Source organism: Oncorhynchus tshawytscha, linkage group LG22 (genome assembly GCF_018296145.1).
Source record: "Oncorhynchus tshawytscha isolate Ot180627B linkage group LG22, Otsh_v2.0, whole genome shotgun sequence".
Classification (NCBI taxonomy): Eukaryota; Metazoa; Chordata; class Actinopteri; order Salmoniformes; family Salmonidae; genus Oncorhynchus; species Oncorhynchus tshawytscha.
The window spans coordinates 44,379,263-44,385,262 of record NC_056450.1 but is presented as its reverse complement, the minus strand read 5'-3'; the positions used below and the strand labels follow the sequence as shown (position 1 = coordinate 44,385,262).

At 44.1% G+C, this 6,000-nt stretch overlaps 1 protein-coding gene across 1 annotated transcript in view; it reads right to left on the bottom strand.

The window, feature by feature from the left end:
• LOC112238629 (IQ motif and SEC7 domain-containing protein 1-like) overlaps positions 1-6,000 on the bottom strand; it is a 61,673-nt gene that overhangs the window by 30,520 nt on the left and 25,153 nt on the right. The gene's annotated exons all lie outside the window — the stretch shown is intronic.

Genomic DNA, 6,000 nt, shown 5'->3' with positions numbered 1-6,000 from the left:
AGGCTATATCTACTATCTACAGTATGGGGTTTTCCCCACTAACCAAGGCTATATCTACTATCTACAGTATGGGGTTTTCCCCTCTAACCAAGGGGGCTATATCTACTATCTACAGTATGGGGTTTTCCCCACTAACCAAGGCTATATCTACTATCTACAGTATGGGGTTTTCCCCACTAACCAAGGGGGGTATATCTTCTATCTACAGTATGGGGTTTTCCCCACTAACCATGGGGGGTATATCTACTATCTACAGTATGGGGTTTTCCCCACTAACCAAGGGGGGTATATCTACTATCTACAGTATGGGGTTTTCCCCACTAACCAAGGGGGGTATATCTACTATCTACAGTATGGGGTTTTCCCCACTAACCAAGGGGGGTATATCTACTATCTACAGTATGGGGTTTTCCCCACTAACCAAGGGGGGTATATCTACTATCTACAGTATGGGGTTTTCCCCTCTAACCAAGGGGGCTATATCTACTATCTACAGTATGGGGTTTTCCCCACTAACCAAGGCTATATCTACTATCTACAGTATGGGGTTTTCCCCTCTAACCAAGGGGGGTATATCTTCTATCTACAGTATGGGGTTTTCCCCTACTAACCATGGGGGGGGGTATATCTACTATCTACAGTATGGGGTTTTCCCCTCTAACCAAGGGGGTATATCTACTATCTACAGTATGGGGTTTTCCCCACTAACCAAGGGGGTTTCCCCTAACCAAGGGGGTATATCTTCTATCTACAGTATGGGGTTTTCCCCCTAACCAAGGGGGTATATCTACTATCTACAGTATGGGGTTTTCCCCAACCAAGGGGGTAACCAAGGGGGTATATCTACTATCTACAGTATGGGGTTTTCCCCACTAACCAAGGGGGTATATCTTCTATCTACAGTATGGGGTTTTCCCCTAACCAAGGGGGTATATCTTCTATCTACAGTATGGGGTTTTCCCCTAACCAAGGCTATATCTACTATCTACAGTATGGGGTTTTCCCCACTAACCAAGGCTATATCTACTATCTACATCTATCTACAGTATGGGGTTTTCCCCACTAACCAAGGGGGTATATCTACTATCTACAGTATGGGGTTTTCCCCAACCAAGGGGGTATATCTTCTAAGGGGGGTTTATCTAACCAAGGGGGTATATCTACTATCTACAGTATGGGGTTTTCCCCACTAACCATGGGGGTATATCTACTATCTACAGTATGGGGTTTTCCCCACTAACCAAGGGGGTATATCTACTATCTACAGTATGGGGTTTTCCCCACTAACCAAGGGGGTATATCTACTATCTACAGTATGGGGTTTTCCCCACTAACCAAGGGGGTATATCTACTATCTACAGTATGGGGTTTTCCTCACTAACCAAGGGGGTTTTCCCACTATATCTACTATCTACAGTATGGGGTTTTCCCCTCTAACCATGGGGGTATATCTACTATCTACAGTATGGGGTTTTCCCCACTCTAACCATGGGGTTTTCCCCACTAACCAAGGGGTATATCTACTATCTACAGTATGGGGTTTTCCCCACTAACCAAGGGGGTATATCTACTATCTACAGTATGGGGTTTTCCCCACTAACCAAGGGGGTATATCTACTATCTACAGTATGGGGTTTTCCCCCTAACCAAGGGGGTATATCTACTATCTACAGTATGGGGTTTTCCCCACTAACCAAGGGGGTATATCTACTATCTACAGTATGGGGTTTTCCCCACTAACCAAGGGGGTATATCTACTATCTACAGTATGGGGTTTTCCCCACTAACCAAGGGGGTATATCTACTATCTACAGTATGGGGTTTTCCCCCTAACCAAGGGGGGGTTTTCTATATATATCTATATCTATGGGGTTTTCCCCACTAACCAAGGGGGTGTATCTACCTGATCTACTGTCTCAGTATGGGGTTTTCCTCCAGTATATCTATATCTACAGTAGTTTTGTGTAACCAAGGGGGTATATCTACTATCTACAGTATGGGGTTTTCCCCACTGGGGTATATCTACTATCTACAGTATGGGGTTTTCCCCACTAACCAAGGGGGTATCTACTATCTACAGTATCTTTCCCCTCAACCAAGGGGGTATATATCCTCTATCTACAGTATGGGTTTTCCCCTAACCAAGGGGGGTATATCTTCTCTACAGTATGGGGTTTTCCCTCTCTCAAGGGGGACTACTAGCCCAGTATGGGGTTTTCCATGCCCCAGGACTACCTGACATGTATGGGGTTTTCCTTGCTGTCCCCAATCCACTATCTGGTATGCTGCCCCACTAACCAAGGGGGTATATCTTCCACCTGACAGTATGGGGTTTTCCCCACTAACCAGGGGGGTATATCTACTATCTACAGTATGGGGTTTTCCCTTATATATCTACTATCTACAGTATGCTGGTTTTCCCCTTTGAACATTTGAACATCTATGGGGTTTTCCCCATGTTATCTTATAAGTCTACCAAGGCTATATCTACTATCTACAGTATGGGGTTTTCCCCACTAACCTGGTTATCTACTATCTACAGTATGGGGTTTCTTCCAAGGTTATATCTACTATCTACAGTATGGGGTTTTTCCTAGCCACTATCTACAGTATGGGGTTTTCCCCTACACCTGCATTGCTATCTACAGTATGGGGTTTTCCCCCAGGCTGGGGGGTTTCTACTATCTACTTTGAGATAACCAGCTGATGTACTATCTACAGTATGGGGTTTATAAATAAATTTGATTTGATTTGATTTATCTACTATCTACAGTATGGGGTTTTCCCCCTAACCAAGGGGGTATATCTACTATCTACAGTATGGGGTTTTCCCCCACTAACCAAGGGGGTTTTCCCCACTAACCAAGGCTATATCTTCTATCTACAGTATGGGGTTTTCCCCACTAACCAAGGGGGTATATCTACTATCTACAGTATGGGGTATATCTACTATCTACAGTATGGGGTTTTCCCCACTAACCAAGGGGGGTATATCTACTATCTACAGTATGGGGTTTTCCCCACTAACCAAGGGGGGTATATCTACTATCTACAGTATGGGGTTTTCCCCACTAACCAAGGGGGGTATATCTTCTATCTACAGTATGGGGTTTTCCCCACTAACCAAGGGGGGTATATCTTCTATCTACAGTATGGGGTTTTCCCCACTAACCAAGGGGGGTATATCTTCTATCTACAGTATGGGGTTTTCCCCCTAACCAAGGGGGGTATGGGGTTTTCCCCACTATATCTACTATCTACAGTATGGGGTTTTCCCCACTAACCAAGGGGGTATATCTACTATCTACAGTATGGGGTTTTCCCCACTAACCAAGGGGGTTTTCCCACTATATCTACTATCTACAGTATGGGGTTTTCCCCACTAACCAAGGGGGTATATCTTCTATCTACAGTATGGGGTTTTCCCCATGGGGTTTTCCCCACTAACCAAGGGGGTATATCTACTATCTACAGTATGGGGTTTTCCCCACTAACCAAGGGGGTATATCTTCTATCTACAGTATGGGGTTTTCCCCACTAACCAAGGGGGTTTTCCCCTAACCAAGGGGGCATATCTACTATCTACAGTATGGGGTTTTCCCCACTAACCAAGGGGGTATATCTTCTATCTACAGTATGGGGTTTTCCCCACTAACCAAGGGGGTATATCTTCTATCTACAGTATGGGGTTTTCCCCACTAACCAAGGGGGTATATCTACTATCTACAGTATGGGGTTTTCCCCACTAACCAAGGGGGTATATCTATCTATCTACAGTATGGGGTTTTCCCCCCTAACCAAGGCTATATCTACTATCTACAGTATGGGGTTTTCCTCACTAACCAAGGGGGCTATATCTACTATCTACAGTATGGGGTTTTCCCCACTAACCAAGGGGGGTATATCTACTATCTACAGTATGGGGTTTTCCCCACTAACCATGGGGGGTATATCTACTATCTACAGTATGGGGTTTTCCCCCCTAACCAAGGGGGCTATATCTACTATCTACAGTATGGGGTTTTCCCCACTAACCAAGGGGGGTATATCTACTATCTACAGTATGGGGTTTTCCCCACTAACCATCTAGGGGGTTTTCCCACTAACCAAGGGGGGGTATATCTACTATCTACAGTATGGGGTTTTCCCCACTAACCAAGGGGGTATATCTTCTATCTACAGTATGGGGTTTTCCCCTCTAACCAAGGGGGTATATCTACTATCTACAGTATGGGGTTTTCCTCACTAACCAAGGGGGTATATCTTCTATCTACAGTATGGGGTTTTCCTCACTAACCAAGGGGGTATATCTACTATCTACAGTATGGGGTTTTCCCACTAACCAGTATGGGGGGGGTATATCTACTATCTACAGTATGGGGTTTTCCCCACTAACCAAGGGGGGTATATCTTCTATCTACAGTATGGGGTTTTCCCCACTAACCAAGGGGGGTATATCTACTATCTACAGTATGGGGTTTTCCCCACTAACCAAGGGGGGTATATCTACTATCTACAGTATGGGGTTTTCCCCACTAACCAAGGGGGGTATATCTACTATCTACAGTATGGGGTTTTCCCCACTACTAACCAAGGGGGTTTTCCCCCACTAACCAAGGGGGGTATATCTACTATCTACAGTATGGGGTTTTCCCCACTAACCAAGGGGGGTATATCTTCTATCTACAGTATGGGGTTTTCCCCACTAACCAAGGGGGCTATATCTACTATCTACAGTATGGGGTTTTCCCCACTAACCAAGGGGGGTATATCTTCTATCTACAGTATGGGGTTTTCCTCACTAACCAAGGGGGGTATATCTACTATCTACAGTATGGGGTTTTCCCCACTAACCAAGGGGGGTATATCTACTATCTACAGTATGGGGTTTTCCCACTAACCATGGGGGGTATATCTACTATCTACAGTATGGGGTTTTCCTCACTAACCATGGGGGGTATATCTACTATCTACAGTATGGGGTTTTCCTCACTAACCATGGGGGGTATATCTACTATCTACAGTATGGGGTTTTCCCCACTAACCATGGGGGGTATATCTACTATCTACAGTATGGGGTTTTCCCCACTAACCAAGGGGGGTATATCTACTATCTACAGTATGGGGTTTTCCTCACTAACCAAGGGGGGTATATCTACTATCTACAGTATGGGGTTTTCCTCACTAACCATGGGGGTATATCTACTATCTACAGTATGGGGTTTTCCCCACTAACCAAGGGGGTATATCTACTATCTACAGTATGGGGTTTTCTCCACTAACCATGGGGGGTATATCTACTATCTACAGTATGGGGTTTCCCCCACTAACCATGGGGGGTATATCTTCTACCTACAGTATGGGGTTTTCCCCACTAACCATGGGGGGTATATCTACTATCTACAGTATGGGGTTTTCCCCACTAACCAAGGGGGGTATATCTACTATCTACAGTATGGGGTTTTCCCCACTAACCATGGGGGGTATATCTACTATCTACAGTATGGGGTTTTCCCCACTAACCATGGGGGGTATATCTTCTACCTACAGTACATAGTCCGTGAAGTAGACATTTGTAACAAAGATCTGAGGCATTATACGGCAGTTACGTTTGAATAATTATTTACATTTTTGTCTATAAAAATGCTCTCTTGAACATGTGCACTTTCATGTGTCTTAATAAAAACAAACTGGTCTGGGATCTGCAAATATGAACAACATTTTAAAAACAAACTGGTCTGGGATCTGCAAATATGAACAATATTTTAAAAACAAACTGGTCTGGGATCTGCAAATATGAACAAACATTTTAAAAACAAACTGGTCTGGGATCTGCAAATATGAACAACATTTTAAAAACAAACTGGTCTGGGATCTGCAAATATGAACAACATTTTAAAAACAAACTGGTCTGGGATCTGCAAATATGAACAACATTTTATAATGATGATCCGAGTTTGGCTAAGGAGAAAGCACAGAGCTATACAGGGAGAAAACAGG